Here is a 21610-nt window from a genome sequence, read left to right as displayed (position 1 = left end):
AAAAAAAGTTAAAACATTATACAAAAACAGCCGTAGCCCGCCGTTGAAAATCGCGTGCATCAGTTATTTGTATGACACAAAATCAGAGGACCGAGGCCCCAGTAAAAGACAGCGGCAGAGGTGCCTATTGTAGCCTGGAGATCAATTTACTATTGTGTGATCGTTATCACTAATTTGCAATTAACCGGCCTCATAAATTAGGATCACTAACATTTCTATATTATTTACATGTTTTGCGACCGCTAGCTATGCCTCTCGTCGATATTGTTGAAACAATTTTTTTGTCAGATAAACATCCATCTTATTCACTTGGCAATGCGCAGTGACAATAGGTGTCAATCTTGTAGATGACCAATCAGTGTAAAATCCGCTTAAAATTAACGAGTCGATATATTGTAACTACACGCACAGCTGCTGCAAAAATGGGTAGATATTTTAAGAGTAAAAAAAAAATTATAGTATAGGAAACCTCTGAAAAGAAAAGAGAAATACTCGCTGTATATCTCACCTGTATGCAACGTTTTTGCCATCTAACACTTGTCGACTTTTATGAATATTAACAGCCATAAATATTTATGTACTCCCCATTAATACCGAGAAGAATTTTTGGTTAGGCTATGATCTTGGCTAGAAGACTCAATCGGATAGAAACTGAAAAACTATTTTCGCATTCGATTAGCAGACATTTGCTATGGCATAAAAAAAAAAAAAAAACATTTAAATGAATGCGTTTATCTAAACATGCGAATAATATCCCATTGAATATATGGGCTGATGTTATAATAAATGTCCACTGTGCACGCCATTGCTAATGATAAACAAGTCATTTCGAATCCGCAACATAATAGTTTTTACCTTCACACTCTTTTCGCCTCGAGTTATATCTAAACGCAAAACTCATATATCACCGAAGATACTATTAAATATTATCCTGAATATAAATATTATAGAGTTTCCGATTCACCAACGTTATCGCTGATCATAAAGTTGCTCGTAGAACTGCTCAGATATGAACTTAGTTGTTAATTATAGCTTGAGCTATAAGCTATAGTTTCTGATGACCGACGTAGCGTTGTCAAAAATGCAATAAAAACACACAGATACTCACAATCCTTTGTTGTTTTGTTTGAGCGTCTTCAGACGCTAGTAATAGCGGGAATCAACTGCTCCCGTGCGCGTACATATATTATTTCGATGTCAAGGTGTTGCTGTTACCTGAATCAGAAATAAGCTTTCCTCACTAGGCTGCTAGAACCCCGTTATCTGCTAATAACGCCTCATCCTTACCAGTCAGCTAGCTGATATAAAATTGAAACTTCACCTACATTAAGCTAGCTGTTGTAACTTTTTTTACAAGTCTAATTTTCTATTGTAATAAACACTAGCCCGCAACCATTCTGCTGTCCAGACAATATATGCTTGCATATCTCCTCGGAATGAAAAACCTCACCATTGCTCGCCCTCAATACAGCCTTTCTTTACGGCGTCGCGCAACGTCAATAACGAGCTACTTATTGCCTATACCCCACTCTCCGCTAGCATTCATATATCTCTTATCGTAGCTTGAGACGGTGACCTATTGTCGCCGCTGAGGTCTTTTATTAAATGGGGGTATCTTCTATATATCGCTGCTCCACACGATCGCACGTAGCAGAAGAAAGGACAAAAAAAAATGACACGATAATGCTTAATTCGTGAGAACCAATTGAGGCTTATCAAAATAAATACATAATGTATTGTGACGCATTATTATTATTATTATTGCTCGCCTTAAAGTAGTGCCAGTTACACAATGCGGTTCGATTTAATGTTGAATGAAAGACACAACAGTTTGCACAGAGGGCATTGTTAATCAATAAATGCGCAACTGAGTCAGTATTTGTAGGAATAGTGAGGCTTGATAATGTTAAATGGTGTAATTTTGCTTCAGAATCGAGACATTGACGAATAGCACATAGTGTGTATGATTTCGCTAATGATTGTGCCAACAACAGCGATAACAAGTAACACAAAATGTATGACTTCTATTCATCTAAGGGTACCAACTATATATCGTTGAATAGCCAACTGCGATAGAAAACGCAGCGGTTTGACGTAAACAAGAAACCCACTCTGAGGGTGCTTGTGATACGAATTACTGACAGCAGTAATTGTAGCAGACGAATCGGGTTCAGTTGGTCTACGTATCGATGCTGTTGGCTTGACAACGTTTACTTCGTTTTACCTTCAAGACGCACAGTCAGACCAGAAGCTCATTTATGACATCTCATACGACGAGAAAGGCTACAGACGAAGTATTCAATCAACAAATTCTGACTGGAGCGATAATTTTGTACAATGTGGGGTAAAGAAATCGATGAAAGGTCACACCCCGTTAGAAATGAAACCCACCCCCACCCCACCCCCATCCCCTTTGGTGACAATCACAGCTTGAGTTTGTTCAGTGTTATACGCCCTTTCGAAGGATGCGCTTTTGATTCCCATGAACTGATCAACTTCTCGACGAGTTGCTAGGTATTTCTGCAGATTATCAGTAATAAAAAATTCTGCGGTTTAGTATGTGACCTTAAGCTACGTTCAACTAGAGAATTGTCGCTCCTGCTGGTATAGCCTGATGACGTTATTTCAAACATGATCGAATCAGATATGGGCATTTTTTAAACGCGAGATGATTATGACCCAAGATAGAGCCAAGATCATTTATGTTTACGTGCATAGATACGTGACTGAGCGGATAATGCTTTTAATTTTCTTCTAAATTGTCAAGTTCGTTCAGGCACGACAACCACATAATGTAATATGTTGCGAAATTGAAGTGGGTTCATTGTGAACGCACTAACACTGGCGGAAAACAATATAGGCGAAAACTTCGTATAGCAAGGTTATTGTTATTGGGTTATCTACAGAGGCGTAAGGTATAGGCTTCCGCTCCTACAGCCGCTGAAATGGCGGGGTAGGTATCGTCTAACAAAGGAGTGCGACGTTCTGCCGAATGAGTGCTATGTGTAACAATCTTAGCCGCGATGCAAACATGTACAATAGCGCGCAACAATATAACGAGATACGTATACGAACAAAAATAAAATAATTTACGCCATTACTATTGTCAATGAACTTATAGTCAAAGTACCTGTCGCGGGTTGGTCTCGCGTATGATGACCGTTACACACAGCATGGCTATGACATTTATGAATATTACCTCGTTGAGGTTGCGTCGTCGTCTAGTCGGGCATAGGCGCCGTCGTGGCAAGCTTTTTCCTTACTACTCGCGGTAGACTATAGCGTATAACATTATGCCACAATGCTCAGCGCTGAAAGAAAAATACCGTCTGAACGTCGAGAAACCGACCTTCTATGGGCTATTCAAGCATGAAATGCTGCGTTATATTTATCTGTGTGTTACCTTGTTGACGATATGCAACAACCATTGTAAAAGGGTAACTTTAGCAAACTCATCGTGACATTTCTTCTAATTAAGCTCTAATTTGCTTGATACAGATTTGGATTTAATGAGTGCAAACTTTTTTTTAATATAGAAACGGATCGACAGCCCGAAGTTACACTAATAGGCGGAAATAAAAACAATTTTGCGTGTAAGAGGGAAGCCCGAAAGAACTTGTACAGGCGTCACGGTATCACGAATACAAGTCATATATAGCCACATGAAAAAATTCAAACTGGTAGATCAATGATCTGCACAACTGTCGAAATATCACTATGGAAGGAACTTAGTCTCTTCCATAGTACTACACGTAGCGACGATCGACTGCTCTGAACGGACGCTCAAGCTAAACATATTCGCTTGGTAAGTACTGCGCCGTACAAGGTGTCGCAAGCGCGTTACCTAAACGCTAATGCAATGATACATTGTTCCATTGTCAACTTTGAGCGCTGCGCCAAGTTTGATTACTAAGCTTAAGGGTTTTGTAAATTGGTTCTTAATTGCTCCTTTCGACAGCTGATCAGTCAATATTAATAAGAAAATTAATTTAAGCGCAACCCTAACGAAATACAGACTACGTGATATGTGCGAGTTTGGCGGACATCCATTTCCTTAAAACTCGAATATACTACAAGCCGTTATTGTCCTGCACTGCAACAATACGGTAATCTTCCGCGGGAGGTGACACTTTATTGACAAAACCATATCGTTTGTTCAGCCGTTGGTTTGAGCTTATGTTGAATGGTTCTCTTTATAAATAGTTGCCGGTTGCGTGATTTTTTTTGTTGTTTTCCCGGTACACTGTGAAAAAAAAAGACAATTTTGTGTCTTTTCATTTGCCGTAAAACGACGACAGTGACAAGATTATGCAGATAATAATAGCAGCTAACCAACAAATAACCAGGGTCCACGTTGCTTTTTTTTTTTTAAGAATTAAGGCAGCCATGATTGAGAAATATAAATAGAATTTACCTCCTGCATGGTTACGAAGCACTGCAGCGGTGTATATATATATTCATTTTAGTGGACGGTAACAACTACTATTGCGCCATATAAATTAGTTAAGACAATTTCTGCACCAACGTTGACGTCCGCTGTACCTTTCTCCCTTCGTTCTCGTCCTTTTATACAAAAACATACAATAGGAATTAACGTAGGCCACAACGATTACTGCAGCGATAACTAATGGTATTAATACCGCAACCAGAACGATTAGCGTTATCTTCACACAGTTTACTTTTCATCTTCTCATTCTGAAAAATAGTATTACGTATCATTCGCCCACGTTAATAGCAGGTGACCGCAGGTAGTTGCGCCGAAATTTGCTGCCTCTATTGTCGGCATTGAGATGCGTGCCTCTGCTGCTCGTAATGTGCGCTAAAGACAACCAACATCTCTCGTGACAACGGTGGCAATCCGACCGGCTATGCAATCCCGATAGCGTGATAACAAAAACACCTACTGCTGGGGTAAGGGCGTCTGGTCACTACGGTGACTAACGAAAGTAACAACAACAACAACCACGTCGAAGCCCCGACACAATATAAGCAGGAAGAAAGGCCAGATAAACTTCTCGGAAAGACAACAGGACAATGCCACCGGCTACCGTTTGGCATCGTCCCTTCCTAGCATTTTTCGCGGTTTAGTAAATTGTTATCGAACGGGCGGCACGCGAATGGCAATCCACCAGTACAACTGTGGGTCAGCGGCGAACATAATAACAGCAGCCGGTAACGGCAGCCCCACCTCCCGCCCGACAAGATGCCGCCCTGCTGAACTACGACGAATAGCGGCCGTGTGAATGTTAGGTTTCGTCAACATCCCAGCGCATCGGCAAAACGGCTGTGGATGATCTTCAACCAGACTACTTTTACCCGTTCCATCGATAGCTGGTGTGGCCACTGGTGGCAATTTTTTTGATGCAGTTTTTATTACTGGGTTATGTTATGTCCGCCCGTCGGGTCTAATTCTATTGGCTCTTCGCTCACATCTGTCGGGCCATAACCCGCCTTCTTCAGTCAATGTAAGATCGCATCCGGTCTATTAAACTACAATGTGTGTCCATTTTATGTTCGTATATACATGTACGATACAATCATAGGCAAATTGCTGTGTCGCTGAAGATTGACACTGCAGCAGGTTTAAGACTCCAAAACGCCAAAGCAAAGTAGCTAGTGGCAGCAAGTCAAATCTCGGCAGTAACATGTAGCTACGGACGATCACTGTCAGCTTGAGCAAAAGCGCTTGCCCCTCAACTCCGTTGCCCCCATCATCGTGGAAAATCTTAAGCGAAATAAAGTCATATAATAGCTGAGTTGCGAAAACCGTCTGTCCTTCCAACATTAGCTGCAAAACGACCAGCAACAACAACAATGGCCGAAGGGACATTAGCAGCTCTAGGTCTATGCAGAAACGAAAATAACGTTCCGTTAGCGTCGAGAGCAAAGGCCGGTAGGAACTATATTCGTACGTATCCTTTCCTCTCGCCCCTTCGCAACTTTCTTGGCCTTCTACTCCGGTTACAGAACTCGATATGAAAATAACAGAACAGGTGGCACACAGGAACGGTTTTGGGGTGACAACTACTTTCTCCTGATAATCAGCCGTTTCAGCTGCGGCAGTATCTTCTTGCCCGGGCAGGTGACGGCGCGCTCGAGCATCGTATCACTGTGTTATGACGAAGCTGCGCGTTCGGGAAGAAAGCATAAATAAGATAATGAAAGCTGCGATCCTGCTGGCATCGTAGTCTTCATTGCGTGGAAGCTGCCCTGCGTGGAAATGAGTCATAAGTTTTCCGCTCTAAGAGCTTAGTTAGCCGATCGCATTAAGCTGTGCTACGGGGCGAACAATAACGACGCCACCATAAACTTGAGCAAAAATGTTGTAAAAACGATTTTGGGCTAACACTTAATCTGATGCGTTTATTGTGCCTGATACTGCAAAAATTGGGTAGCTTAGGTTTTGGCAAACTCAATGCACAACACATCATAGATGATATAATTATGCTGTTAACGAAAACCTCTGACATGTACGTACATAGCACACAGGTTTTGATAGTCGATTATATTTCGAATATGAGTAAGATATTATCAACGACCAAACGTTGAAAAATACTCTGTGTGCTTTCGACCTAGGCTAGATAGGTTCTTTAAAGTGCTATGATTATAGTAGGATTATTAAAGTGATCATAAACCTTCTATTATTGAAACAGGCCATCTGACACGGCTAATCGGCAACTCGCATGATTAAACCCAGCCCCATGTTTCGGCTAAAGCTGATATTTGTTTGCGAATTAATGCTACCAATGCAAATTAAACAGCCTGTGGCCGTGCTATATCAATTACGACCTCTCGAACTGGATACACAGCGGCTGTTAGGGATGAGACGACTTTCAAGCTAAATTGAAGTCTTTAATCCGACAGCTCTCTTATTGTGACATGTATTTGTACAAATCATATTGTAGTTGAATTAAGAGAAGCTCGAGAGCGATACTCTACCAGAATCAGAGCTTGAATTCTACTATTCAAGGGCTAAATATATAATAATACTTTGTTAAGTGAATTGAAACGTGAAATGTTTCAGTGTAGAAAACATTTTCATATTTAATCCAACGGGCATAACGAAAAATTGTTCTAAAGATGAGGGCAGGAAAGGTGTGTCGATTTTTTAGGACTAAAGCTTTCCGGTAAACTGCCTTTCCTCCTCTCACAGGCCTACTGCATGTGGTTACGCAGCTGCGAAGTACAAAACAAATTAAATATATACAAGCTCGACTTGTAGATGCGTTAAAGAGTTAGAGCACAATTACATTTGCGCAGTTATGTTTCAAGAATGGGTGGGAACTGAGCGTCAGCAGTATGGCCCACATCAGCGCAAAAACAAATCGAATGTCTGGTATTAGTTTTGGTCGCGACTTCATCGTATCTTCATCGCGATTCCTGGTATCTCAATTAATTTGCTAGGCAATGAAGCTTGTGACTAAACGATGTAGTCAGCTACCAGTGCGCCGACGACAATGATAATGCTACAATGGCAACGATGTTATTATATACAAAAGATGTTCTCATAGAGACTTCGATTTCGTTCGCGAGATTCGTCATTCCTTCAGCGAAGGATCACCTTACACATTTGGATACTTTATCATCTCAGCAGCTCTGCACTAGGTCAATATTTACTATTCAAAATAGCCGTTTCCCTCCACTATGTTGAGAAAAAAAATTGAGAAAAGTATCCAAACTGATCATTGGATATAATATGATTGCATTATTCGATTTACGTAGTTTGATTTGTCTGCATAACACTGCACGCTACACAGACACGTCTCAACAAACGCTTACATCTGGATCCAGTGTAATATGGCCAGTGGTTGCTACGTGACGTAAAAGTCGACACTGCCCAACACGTGAGTTCGTTGTTTGTGTCCGCTAATTTCGTCAAAGGATTGGTATTAGTGCTTGACACGCATTTACGAGAGACGACCGCGTTTACAGGTAGACAAAGGATCTCTTAGTAGACGAAGGACAGTTTTATGCTTTATATTATTATTTATATATATATATATATATATATATATATACACGTACATATATTGCATATTTCAAGGCAGAAAATACGTGTGACTGAAACGGCATGAAGGCGACGTAATCCATCGATTCGTGGATAAAATGCACTTACTTACATTTATGAGTATTTTGGCAAAGATAAAGGTTTAATGCGAATATGCGACCTCCGGTGTCAAACAAGAGAAAAGCAATGTTACAATTAAATATGGCAAAAAATGATGCCCTTGTCCCGGGGGCAAAACCTATAGTACCTAAACGAACCCGGGACCTCGTAAGTGATGCGGCTAATAATAAGTAAGTGATGATAAACACTAACAGTCAATAAAGAATGGATAAATGGAAGCAAAAAGAGGAAGAGCTAATTAAGGTTAACTTGCATCGCCGGTTATTGGACCAACGTTTTTATCCTCGTGTGGTCGTCAGCGTTCGTTTCAAAGATAGGTAATTCTACTGAAACGTATGGTGTTTTAATAGTAATGTGCCGGTATTATTTTATTTGCATTTTTCTATCAATTTCTACCAATGCTTTTTATTTTATATTATATGATGCGTAAATAATATAATAGTAGCATATAAATAATAATATTTGTTCAGCTGTAAAGCATTAATAAACAAAATGAAAATAAAATTAAATGACGTGCTCTAGAAGTGTAAAGACTCTGTTAACTCTACTGCGATCTTTTGCAGTGTGTTTTTAGAAAAAAAAAAAAGCACATCGTTGCCTAAGAATATATATCCTGGTGCGAGATGCAGTCTTGTCAACACCAGTATCAGCTAGCTCAAATCAAAAAACCAAAATATCTAACTTGTAATTTCCGCCTAAATTTATCTTCTATGCTCCAGTCGAACTTCGGAACTACGTTGACAATCAGCCAGGGACACGCCTCTTATTTAAACTAGAATCAGCGGCAGAAGAAGTAAACTATAGTAAGATTTAAATGTAAACTTCAGTAACATAGAACGCCTTGGTGTGTAGGCGGCGTCGATCACTTGGCTTTTTGCCGCATCATATTCATTATAACCACCATTGCCAAGTCAGCATTACAATCGGCCAACTGAGCCGAACCAAAAACATTTCTAGGCCTTCAAGGCTTATAGCCCAGTGAACCTAGACAGGCCCGTAAGACCAGCTGAACATTGTGGACTTTGCCTGCAAAACTTTTCCCCGACCCGGACACGTGAAGTGTTCGGTTGGGTTCCTTCGGGCTCGTGCAATATAGCCCTTGTCAGTTAAATATTATTTACCAAACTGTAAAGACGCTATAGGTTTAGCGCAACCCTTAAACTTACAACCGATTCCACAAAATGTTATCTATATACGTATATTTCTACCTATAGCAATATGTCGCCTTTTTCTTGTTTAGCCTTTATTCGGCAGATTGCGCCTTTATCGACGCCCTGTCTTTGAGGTCTACCAGTGGCTTGCACTATCGACGACCTCTCGTATCTTCGTATGATCAAGTTAATTCATTTAACTGAAGACCCAATCGAGAAAACTCAGCAACGTGTGCACTCAAGCCGATATCGTGCGGAACGTTGTAAACAATACAAAAGAATGAATGAAAGCAATTTCATCAGAGAGTGGCTGTTCGACTTCAAGAGGTGCAAGTTCACGTGTTTAGCACGGCACATACATACTCGTGAGTTCCTTCCGGCGTTGAATTGATGTCTAGGCTTCGGTTCCTGCATGTCCAGCGTATTATGCGGAAGAAAAATTGATACGAACAACTTCTAAGCAAAACAACAACCGACTACCGTTATGAGCATAAGATACTGACCTATGACTAACGAATGCCCCATAAACCCCTTTGTCTTTTTTTTTTGCCATAAACCAACACATGGTAGCTGGCTGGTATTGTGCGGCTATTGACAACAAATGAGACATAATCCAAGTTAGCGGATTCTAATTAAAGAGTTGGAACAGCTAATGTAGTGTTTTAAGTCGAATAAAAGGATTTTTCCTATTACTTGCATATTATTTAGATAGATAGTAGATATTAGCCAGTTGCGACTACACTCACACGCGCATACAAATCGGTTAAAAAAGAAGCAGTCAATCGATGCTTGTCCTCAATTTGTAACTAATATACAAAGTTATGCGTACGTTCATAACTCTCACCAAGAGAAGTGGGAAGTACTTGTTTATACTGGGTAGTCGAAAAATTTGTGACGGTTTCCGAATGAAAATTAAAGCAAATATTTTTTACACTATTACAAAAATAAATGTGCGCTACTTTGATCGATGACCTTCTGTTGTTTTTTCCCATTTCGGCGTGTTTTATAATCCCATTATTGTAAATCTTCTGTGATTTCTGGGCGAAAAATTGTGACAAGTGATATTTACATCCATCCATTGTAATAGAATTAATACGATTAAGGGAGGCTTATAACGACCAAAACAAATAATAGTTTGATAATGTAAGATCCGCGCTTATCCATGTTCTCTTAATTTACGCTGGGAAACTAAAGGTGGTCTGGCATTGTGACGATAAAAGACGCCCGTTCTGTTCACCAATCTCTTTTCAAAGACTTGTTGTAATCTTGTTAATTGTCGCTTGACAGTAAAGATAAAAACCAGTCTTTTTTTTTAGGGCGGCGGCAGCAGCTGCTCATGATAGCTGATTTCTTTACGGCCCCACCAGACGTATAGCATTACGTTCTTTGCCGTCAATCTGGGATACAGATTGTGGAACATTTTTTTTCTGCACATTTTTGTCATATGTAGTTAATTCACTTTACATTAGTCGTGTTGAACTGCTTTAGGAATAGTTTGACTTCATTGTGTTTTTGCAAAGTTTTGCAGACAAAAATACGTTTCAGTAGATTAGTTAATATAAATTCACGTGGTACCCAAACATGAAGCTCGTTTTTGTAGCCAGCTTTCTCCAGATGTGAGTTCCTTGGCAATGCGATATCACCTACTCATGTGTCGGCCCTGTCCAAATATTGTAGAAATTTCATCGTAGTCCATTAGTTATTTACTTTTGATTTAAAAACTGAATTTTTTTTCTTGTAATTGGTCGACCATTGTGAGGAGCGTCTTTCTTATTGAGATTCTCAGAACGTGAAAGATAGAACCACCCCTTAAACCGTCTCTTGGCCATAAACAGTCTACACTTCGTATTTATATCGTATAGTATAGTAAATTTTTACAGAAAGTTCACTAATCTTCAAGGCGCTTTATCTTTGGCCTGAACGAAACTCTTCAAACAATTTTGGCACACCTATTACTGGTTGACATCAAATGGCAGTAATGTGACATAACATATGTAAAACCATAAAAGGCCGTTAACGCTTTTTAATAGCCCAATAAATACAGGAACTGCTAGTAATCAATATGAAACATCCGCACTTATTTGAAACATACAAAAGAGGAAGTAATAACTTTACAGGTCATTTCAGCGCGCTGCCCTTATTATTAAGCAAACACATCCTGTGTACTTACTCGTTCCATTAACTAGACTTTTTCCACTAGAATTAGTGTTCTGGCTGCGCAAGGGGTCACCTTGGCCGCTGCTCTCCTAATCAAATAATCCAATTACCTAGATTATGAAGGGCGTGCCGGACCCAAACTTGAGGTGCTGTTGTCACACAGTTAGTCAACGATGCGACCTACTCCGTTGTCCTGTTTATCAAGAGCCTCGTCCTAAGTCTCTGCATTATAGGCAATCAATTCCGAAATGCGTATATTGAAGAAGTAAAAATATACACATTAACGCATATTCGGTAACCATCTGAACAGAAAAAGTCTATTCAGTTTCAGAACCGATTAATCCACTGATTAAATAAGAAGAGCAAGCATATTCGAAGTTCATTCAGCAGCTGGACATACGGTGTACAGTTCACAGTTTCGGATAACTTCGACGGGCTCTTCTGAATCGCAAACGCAAAATTTCCTGCACAAATCCCCATGTCCATCTGGACGAACGTACAACATATGCTCACGTACTTAAATTTAGTCACGCTTATTTATTTTCATTTAGCCTATTTTACTATTCGCAGATCATTTTATGGGATCCTGCTATTAACTGACATAGAGCAGCTGGCGGCGTCCGTGATGTTGATCAATAATAGTGTCAAATCAATTACCATTAATCTTAGCGTTTTCCCTAAAGCTCACCCTGTCTTGTAACATCCATCGGCGGAGCAGCTTGACTGCGATCTGCTTACAACGACTTTTTGATTGTATATGATCGGTGAAAAAAGTCGTGCCTCGTCGGAACGAAGCTCAGTGATGAAAAATGCCTGCCCTAACCCGCACGATCTACAAGGTAGCCCGTTATGAAATTGTTTTCTGGCTTTTGTGCGCTAGTTAGCGGATAGGCGTTGGATTCGGAACCCGTATCAAGATACGCACTTAGCGCAATTAACATCAATTCGAATGTCGGCTAAGCTTGCCTGAAAAAACTTATTTGATTCTAAATAAAAACAGTCTAAGCAAACCAGTGTTTCTGTGTAGGACTTCACGATGCAAGAAGACTGAGACTTTTTTTTTTATTGTTGACCTTTCAATAGAGACATGCTGAAGAGCTTCAAAACTACAAGACTCAAATGTGAACTTGGATTGGCCATACCTTGTGCCAAACAAGCAATATTAAAACAGAATTTTTGCTTGCGTTATGTTTGTATCTATAGTAGTTACGCTGTTGCTTGAAAACACTTATTTTCGCATAATGTCAGATGATCATCGGAGTAGTTCTTTTGCATCGGGTGATTGAAACTATTGGTCTTCGCGAGCGTTGACTGATCGTAGTGCTGGCACCGTATGACGACTTTTGCTCTCGTCAACCTCAGCTCAACGCGAGATTTATCTTCACGCCTATTCACTGGCCATATACCCAAATCGTGTGATACTAATGCTTTAATCGCGTTGAATTATAATATACAAGGCCAGGTTCAGACGTCGGTCTCACACATAATACTGAAGCTCGAACGTCTAAGGTTAGCAAAACTGCACAGACGGATATTCACAACGTATTTTCCTAAAAGTAATAATAATCTGACTCTTTGAAAATAGCTCGCAGAGAAACAAGTTAAAGTTGGTTTAATACAATAAGACCCGATTTAAATCGAAATGATGATTGCCGTTACACTTTAAACATATGAATCCTTTATCGGCCGTTCCCAGATGGCCTAGATCGAAAGGAAGTTGTAGTTAACTGGTTTCGAAAACCGATTCGTGCCTTGAAAACTCTTATTGCAACATTCGTGTGTAGTGAAAGTAACACTTCGACAGGAACGCTTCATGTCCTATAGGGTCCTCCATTGAAACATGACTTCCGCGATGATAGAAAAACATCAAACTTGATTTCCATTAACCTGTCGCGAAAAAATTGAACCTTATTCATTATTACAGATGCGAACATAAACACTTACATATCGCCCGTCACTTAAATCAGATTCTTTAGATCACTTGCTTGACAGTTTTAGAGCTTCTAGCAGGTAATTGCAATGGCAATTCCAGTCAGCCCTCCGTACTCATTAGTCATTCTGTCAAGATCGATTAATCGTGGTTTTTGTGAAATCCGTAATATAGACATGTATTTACAGTTGAACTTAATCTGAGAGTCCTTAGCAGAATCATCTGGGACCGGCTCCATTTTACCCTGACTCTAAGCAAGCTTAGCGACGGCTTTAAATACAGTAGCCCATTACCACCTCTATATTTTTACTATAGAGTAGTCCATCCTGCACAATGCTATCATACCTAGGGATCAATGTGTACGTTTTTTCAAGCTAACTTAATTTCATATAAACCCGAAGAAAACGCCAGCTAGAAATAGTGTATCGGAATTGATTTTCAAATATGTGGTAAATGCTTACATAATGGTATCATGATTATGTTCTGCGATAGATATTTACATGCAGAAACGATTTTTCGCAACGACAAACGCATCATTAGCACCACGCAAGCATTAAGCATGAGCTTGCGTCAGTGTCCAGTCAACCTAGAGGCAAATGACATCGCCTTAGTGCTAGTATTAATAGTTATATTACCGCTGACATCATTTTTTCTAATTTCCGATTCCACTCCGACGCTCGATGACGCTATGCCCCACTTCTATTTATTGCTGGCTCGTACGTAAATGTAGGACAAACGTAAAGTAATTTCTTTAACCTTTTTGTCTTCACGTTTGCTGGATTAATTCAATTTTCTAAGAATCGTAACATGCAGTAACTTCAACACTTCTAGGAATTACTTACATGTTCTAAAAAACCGATTTGGTTGTAAATGGTTTTTCAAATGTATCTAGCGCTGGACTTTTTATTAGGACCACCCTTCGCTTTAGTCCTGTAGTGCATCTTTACTAAGGCAAATCCGTCTGCTACACACGATTATTCACACCTGTTTATTCAGTTTATCAAATTCAAATCCATCCCGCGTCAGACCTTATTCAAATCAGTTAGTTAGGGGGCGGCAATGAATGAACGAACGATCAAAAGTGATATCGTCTGCCGTAATCTAATGGTATCTTTTTCATTTTTATTCAGGCGGTAGCACGGATGAAATATATTACATAGTAATAGTAATGATAGCAGGTACCTTTCTTCCATTCATCATACTTTTGTCACGAATTACGAGAGAGCTACACAAAATCAGCAAGTAAAAACTGTCCCTCTTCAATTAGTTGGAGGCGGAAGAAAGGGCGCTTACCAATGTCGCTGCCGTGGTGTACCATAGATCAATATGTTATTATTCATTCCGATGAAGATCAGAACAACGTCATCAGCGTATCAACGGCTTCAGATCAACGGTCAAAGATGACCGCCATTCTGTTTGTCTTTGACTTTCTCTCGCATACGTGAGTTACGAACGACGGCTAACAGACGATGGAAAACTAGTTAACAGTAAAGTGTAAAAGACAGATCTACACAATCTTTTCTCCCTCAAATCACAGCTGAGTGTTGCAAGCCGGTCCTGCTTCGACGTCTACCGAATTGACGGTTTTACTTATCGTATACTTTGTTACAGAGTGGCGATCGATGCGTCATGAACGAAGTCCCTTGCTCTGCCGGCTTGCCTTTCTAGCCGCGGCTTTAGCCGATTCACATACGTCAGTATCTTCAGATATTTTGACCAGATCAAAGAAGGTCAACACCTCGCCATCGCTTATCAACTAGAAATTCATTGAATGTGCAGAATTATTGTATCTCTGGCCACGATAAATTTTCTTTAACACTTTTCCACAGATGCAAAAACTTGACAAGTGCGCTTTTGTGCCCATTTCATAGTTGACGTTGTTCTTCGACGTTTTTTTCGTCTTCAGTTAAATCTAAGGTATAAATGCAGACACAAATACACACGGACACGTTAACAGAGGCAGAAAAAGATGAAATCGCGAATCGAAAAATATGCAGAAGCCATGGCGAGCAGGTGGACGACAGGAGCGACATTTGGCCAGCTGTGACAGCAGTTGTATAATGTTGTCGATTGCCCGGTAAGCAAATACGCATCCGAGTTGTTGAAGTCGCCATATTTGCTACAAGTGGTCATAGCACGGAGTTCCTCTATCGTCGTTTTATTAAAGCACTAGCTGCGCATGAGTGGCGCACTGAAGGACATCAATTTTTTATTATTTCACAAAATATAGCACATACACACTCATTTACTCAAGGCTCATATATTTATTTGTATTTTCGCTATTGGCTACGATGACGCATCTGCTACTGCTGCTGCTGATGCACTTCTCATTTTTTGATTATTTATTTGCCGATCAGCATCATCAACAGGCGTGTGCCCGTACGCTTGCTTGCCGGTAGTTGCAGTACAGAATACGTAAAATCGATATGTAAAGGAAGCTCGCAAAAAAAATACTTCATTATTGGTGTTTGTATCATTTATACTTGAATTATACACCGCTAACAGACTCTACTTTGCAACGGCTAACGCAAAAAAACAACTTGAAAGTAGATGAATTTATTTTATGCCATTAAAACATGGCGCCAAGTACGTGCACTTTGTTGTATTTGAGTAGTAGTTCGTATAAGCGAACATCCATAGATGGGTTGATGCCAAATCAGGCGATACGCTATAATAGAAGATTCGGTCCTTGAAATTACCTTATTAGCACTCTATTGCCTTTGATAGGCTGGTAGGGACCACTGGTCACAGGCAGCCTTAATAAGGCAAGCCTAAACTGTTTCAGACTTTGCCATTTAATTACGTAGACTAGGCTGTGAAGACCAGGATCACTAGCTTCTTAATGGTTCGCATTCCCTAGCTGGGGTTTGAGATAGGATCCTCTGACGGCAACGCCTTATTTATTTCATACGCCACCTTCTAGAATATAATACTATTCTATGATTTTACAAATAAATACAAATTACTATGTAAACATATAGACTAACAAAGATGTCACATGGAGCTGTCTACGTAACATAGAAAAAATTCTAAACTCAGATGATAGATGCAATATTTGCCTACAAGGACTCAGTTCAAAATCATGCATAAGTCCGATCACCCCTTTAGCAAAGCGTCTATCACTAGCTAGGCGCGCAAGCTAAGTTTCAATCAGGTACGTCAATAGGTCACCCGCAAAAGACAATAGCGCAGCTATCCTTGAAGCAACGAGTTCTCTGTTTGCCTATGTTATGGAATTTTCGTCGACATCATTTTCGAACCACCTAAGTAAAAAAGTATTTACCTACCCTAAATTGTTAATATATCCACTTTCAATGGGAAAAAATTATCTTCATTAACAATACGAAACGGCCTGAAGAAGCGTACACCTGCTGTCACAGTTGCCATTCAGGCAGCATGGACCGCACCCGAAATTACCGAGCTGCTTTGCTATCGTCCTCATAAAGATTATACGTCAACTGTTTACACGAGCTCTAAAATAATGTGAGATAAATAGCAGTAACATAGTTAACGTACGTCGTTTCAATATAGATGATCCAGGTTTTTCTTAGACTCACACGGTCCTTCCGCCCTCTGTAACATTCGAAAATGCTATCTGCCCAAAGTGTTTCTGTTTGAACTTCCGCAGTTCACTTGTCTGAGCTAACAATTTAGCCGATATCATCATAAGAGCCACATTCGCTTCAGATAGTCATTCATTAGAAACTTCGATGTAAATGAAATTTGACGTTGAAGGAAACGGGTATCCGAAAACCGATTACGAGGCACGTTACGTTAAGGTAGTGAACAAGATCTCCTTGATTCAATGTGTAGGTAATAGATAAATCTGTACTTCACACAAGATAAATAACAAATAGATATTCAAAGCTTTCTCAGACAGTGTAAAAATGCACAAACGATTATGCAGAAACCGCACCTGCATTGACAAAGCGATAAGCAGCAAATTCAGACAACGCTTTTTAACTAATTGAAAACATTTACTTAAGGACTAGGACAAACATTTGTCAGAAAGAAGAGATGAAACCACACCCGTTATCTATGTTATTTAGCTTGCACCCTAACAGAAGCTAAATAAAAGTAAACAAATAACTAGCAGCTGCATATATAATGAAATAATAGCAATCACATATACTCTGACAAAAACGAGATGTCGAATTATGACATGGCGGTTGCGACATAATAAACAATCAGCATCGCATCACAAAAACCAAGGCTGTCGTTTGAATGTGAAAGCCTTCCAAAAATCACAGAAACGTTAATAGTAACGAAATAAACCCACAAAACTACGAAATTAATCACAGAAATATAACAAAATTGAGCAGCGCAACGAAAATATATATATATATTATTTGTTGTTTACAACATCATTGTTTCGTCGGCGGAATTAAGAATAGCGCATAAACGTTGTGGATTTTTACGCAAATTTTCGTATACAAAAGGCCTATCATAACTGTGCTTCCGCAGATGTTTAAGTTACTTGAAGCTTTTAGAAGAACTTTATTGAATATAGAGTTTTAAAGAAGCTTTGTTTACCAACTTAGACCGCGTAAAATCCACAGCGCAACGTGGACCCAACAACAGATGGTCGGTCTCGTTTAGACAAGAAAGTTGATCTAGCCAGGAACTAGTATCATTTATTCGTGGTTATCATATAGATCGATGGGATAGGATGTTAAGTCTATATGTACGCGGGACGAAAAAATTTTCCTGTTCACGGTGTCCACTATTAATTACAGACTGAAGAGCATTATCAGATATCGGAGTTGATTATTGTTATTACAATAGCATCGATTGTAATGCTATTAAGGATTACGCTCATATTAAGCTCAGCTGTTACTTTCCGCCTTCGAAAAAAAAACGACCGTTCTTCAACTAACGGGAAAAAAACAACAATTACGCAGCACAGGACTCAACACACGGAGGTTAGCATAACAAAGTGATGTCTTATGGAATCAGTCTTACAGATGATGCACAATTTCATTGTATATTGCTTAGCATATTTCTGCCAGTGTAACTTTTGGACATACTGAAAGCGCCTTTAACTGAGACCTGTTATTATTGTACTCGTTCTCACTTCTCCATAAGTTCCACATAGCCGACAGGGTATCTACGTCGCCGTTCATCTGACAGCAGGTTTAACAAATAATGATAACTAATATGATACAACGCACGACAATGTGCATAAACATACAGATAACATACGTTATCTTGCTCGCTGTTTTTATTGTCATTTTTATCGGTCGCTATTATAGAGCAGCTCTGTTTGTGTTCTAGAAGCAGTGATACCTAACTGTGATTTACCTGCAATAGAAAAAAAAAAAGGAAATTCTTCACTGAATTCGCTCGTAGTCTAGCAGCTCACCCGTCTGAGAGCCGGCACGAAGTCCGGATGATAAATTGCTAACAAAAATAACAGCAACAATTACATCAGCATTAGTAAATGTACGGTGAGGGATGGACCTATCCCGCTCTTCGTGCCTTATGACGGCTGCGTCGCTCACAAAACTAGTGAAGTCGACGAGCAGGCAGACGGAAGTTCCAAATGTTTCCCTCCATTCCGAATGTTTCAAGTTTGCTGTTTGGCTGGCGGAAAGTTGGCTGTGATACATCACCAGCAAAATCACTACCTGCGTTTAATTGCTCAAGGCACGGCAGCACCAGTAGCAACAGAAATAACAACAACAACAACAACAATAATGTTAATAAATGTTCGAGCTATGGCACTACATTTCGATGGTGAGACAGACCCGTCGTGTTGTGACTTTTCCCTTCATAGGGGACTGAAGTGCTTGCAGTATTTCAGGAATGTATCACTGGAATAAGTTATTGCAGACGTGGTGGTTGTTTTATTGAGTTGTCACAGGGCTCTCTCTTTGTGACGTTGTTTTTTGTTTACCTGAAGCTGCAAGTCACCCAGCTCAGTTATTAGTATAGTTGCTATGTTTGTGTTTATCATGCATGTGTTATGCGCCAGACGTCAGCGGTCTGACCTTTAAGAGGGCACTTTTGCTAGATGCCGACGAGGATGGTAGCTCAGATGCAATGACGACAATGATCATAGTTATAGTATTAAACGAAGTTGTATCACATGCTGGACTACCGTCGCTTGCTAAAATATTAGACAACTGCGATTACGCATCCATTGTGGACGGTAAGTTAGCCTAAATTAATGTATGTCACGAAGTAATAGAAAAGTGAATGCAATTTAAGCAAACAGTTTTCCCAGTAGTGGCCATATAGAGCAAGTAGAGCGGCGAAAAGAAGACTTGACGTTCGCTGCGGCATTTTGGTCACTACGTTTCCCACACAAGCCTTATTGACCGACTAGATTTGCTAGCAGGTTTCTAGTAAGCAAAACCACGACGACATTAAGATTTACATGGACTTTGCATCGGCTTTAGCCAGCGAGTCTATTATACACGTACCGTGTCCGACCAGACTTACGCATTGGCTCATGAGGTGACGCTCTACGTTGCGTTCCCTATTGAATTTTCGCGCATAGAAATGCATTGTTCTGCCGCATACACGGCAACAGCCGTTGAAACGTTGGCGAGAAGCACAATGACTTAGGTAACAGTAGCAACAGCAGCCGGCCTAGCGCCGATCAAGGCAGGGGGCGTTTTACGGACAAAGGCTTGTACATAGACTCTTGATAGCAACAGATAGGGGTAGCGAGCACGCAGAAACAACTTTAATCATCGACTTACTTTTCCCGTTTTTAAATTGTCAGGAGCAGTTTCCAGTGATCGAGTAGCGCCACTGGCAGCGGTAAACCCTGGCAGCAAAGTTGTGCTTATTGCAATGGGCATTCAGCCGCGACAATGTTAGTAGAACGCCTTCGCTAAGACGAACGCTGTCATTATCGCCTATTGACTTCTACCGCCGTCACTATGGCCCTTGCTAGTGCCCATAGGAATGAGAAGAGCGCCTGATGACGTTATCTATATTACTCGGTCGTCGGTTCGTTTCCTTAATTATGAGACGTGTAATTTAATTTGTCGGCTGACTAAGTAAGCGGCTGGCTGGCTGAGGTGTTTCGGCAGATTTTTCAGCCGAGGTTTCATCATTTTCTCAAGTATCGTTGCCGTTCGTAAACGACTTCACTAGAACCTTCCGATAACTGGCTATTCATTCTGTAGATGCGTAAAGGTGTCCATCGTTCAAAGCTGTCATCCAAATGTTGTTTTCGAAATGTATGATAACCGTATACACTGTTAGGCGAAAAGTGCGCGTGAATGAAAAACGTAATCTATGATTTCACCAGGTACACAACTGCATGGGCGGACAGGCTGTGAGTAAATATAATAATAGACAAAAATATTGATCTCCAATTAATGTACACACATGTTTTCTTTTCGTGCATGAACTTTCCACATACATGTGTTGAGATGGAAGTGAATTAGCCGTATCTCTGAATCGTTTCGATCAACGGCATGGTGATCTCTGCGTTCCGAGCTTTACGTCCGATATCACTGTTAGGCATTCCGCTGGCTCCCAGCACGAAGCTCACCGCTTATCCATGGCCGGGTCCGAATCTTGACCACGACATGTCCCTAATGCTAGCCAGTAGATACATTACTCACTGAGCTATCACGGGAATGAATCTAGCAAGTCTTCTAATAGATTAATTTCCTATTGCAAGAAGTTGTTCGACGTGGCGAAAATGAGATAAATTTACAACTTACAATAACAATTTACGCAAAACATGCGTTATCAGGATCCGCATTTAATTGTTTCCTGTGGAATCGAAATATCGCTATTGCTAACTGCCATGTCTGCCTATTCTGATTTGGCATAAGATGCCACAAAGATAGCTGACCACGTCAAATGTACGTGGGTAAAATAGCAAATATCCAGTTACAACGAATCATTACAAATACCTCTACTCGAAGCTTCGTGCGAGACGAGTTCACCCTCGAGCCTGCAGACCCAATTTTGATACCAGTCTATACATTGTGTTCGGTTCGCTAGTTAGCAATGCGCCTATCCTACTATGCGATAAACCCGTCCTATAATAAATGTCACTGTCTGTGCAGCAAAAACGATTGCGTAAGTGTTGCTTACTTTATGTTCCTGCCAATTTACTAATAAAAACGTTGCTATATCAATCAACATGACCATCTACTTATGCATTGCCGCTACCGTTAAAGTTCAATAGTAAACTCCAGACCATTGGCTGTCCTGAGTTATGAATGAGAACGCTTATAGGATTCTTTTGTTACCATTATACTTACTGAACACTAG

General features: G+C 40.2%; 1 protein-coding gene and 1 long non-coding RNA gene across 5 annotated transcripts in view; both read right to left on the bottom strand.

Moving 5' to 3' along the window:
* The window catches only part of LOC111258547 (uncharacterized), a 127574-nt gene that overhangs the window by 93543 nt on the left and 12421 nt on the right, over positions 1 to 21610 (bottom strand). The window lies entirely within an intron of this gene.
* LOC147753763 (uncharacterized) lies at positions 18525 to 21416 on the bottom strand. Its single transcript, XR_015310188.1, has 2 exons — positions 18793 to 21416; positions 18525 to 18667 (listed from the first exon to the last, which is right to left on the bottom strand). It is a non-coding gene; the product is annotated as an uncharacterized LOC147753763 (long non-coding RNA).

This window comes from Varroa jacobsoni, unplaced genomic scaffold (genome assembly GCF_002532875.2).
Source record: "Varroa jacobsoni isolate VJ856 unplaced genomic scaffold, vjacob_1.0 scaffold_245, whole genome shotgun sequence".
NCBI lineage: Eukaryota > Metazoa > Arthropoda > Arachnida > Mesostigmata > Varroidae > Varroa > Varroa jacobsoni.
The sequence above is the reverse complement of the archived record's forward strand: the minus strand, read 5'-3'. Positions and strand labels throughout refer to the sequence as shown.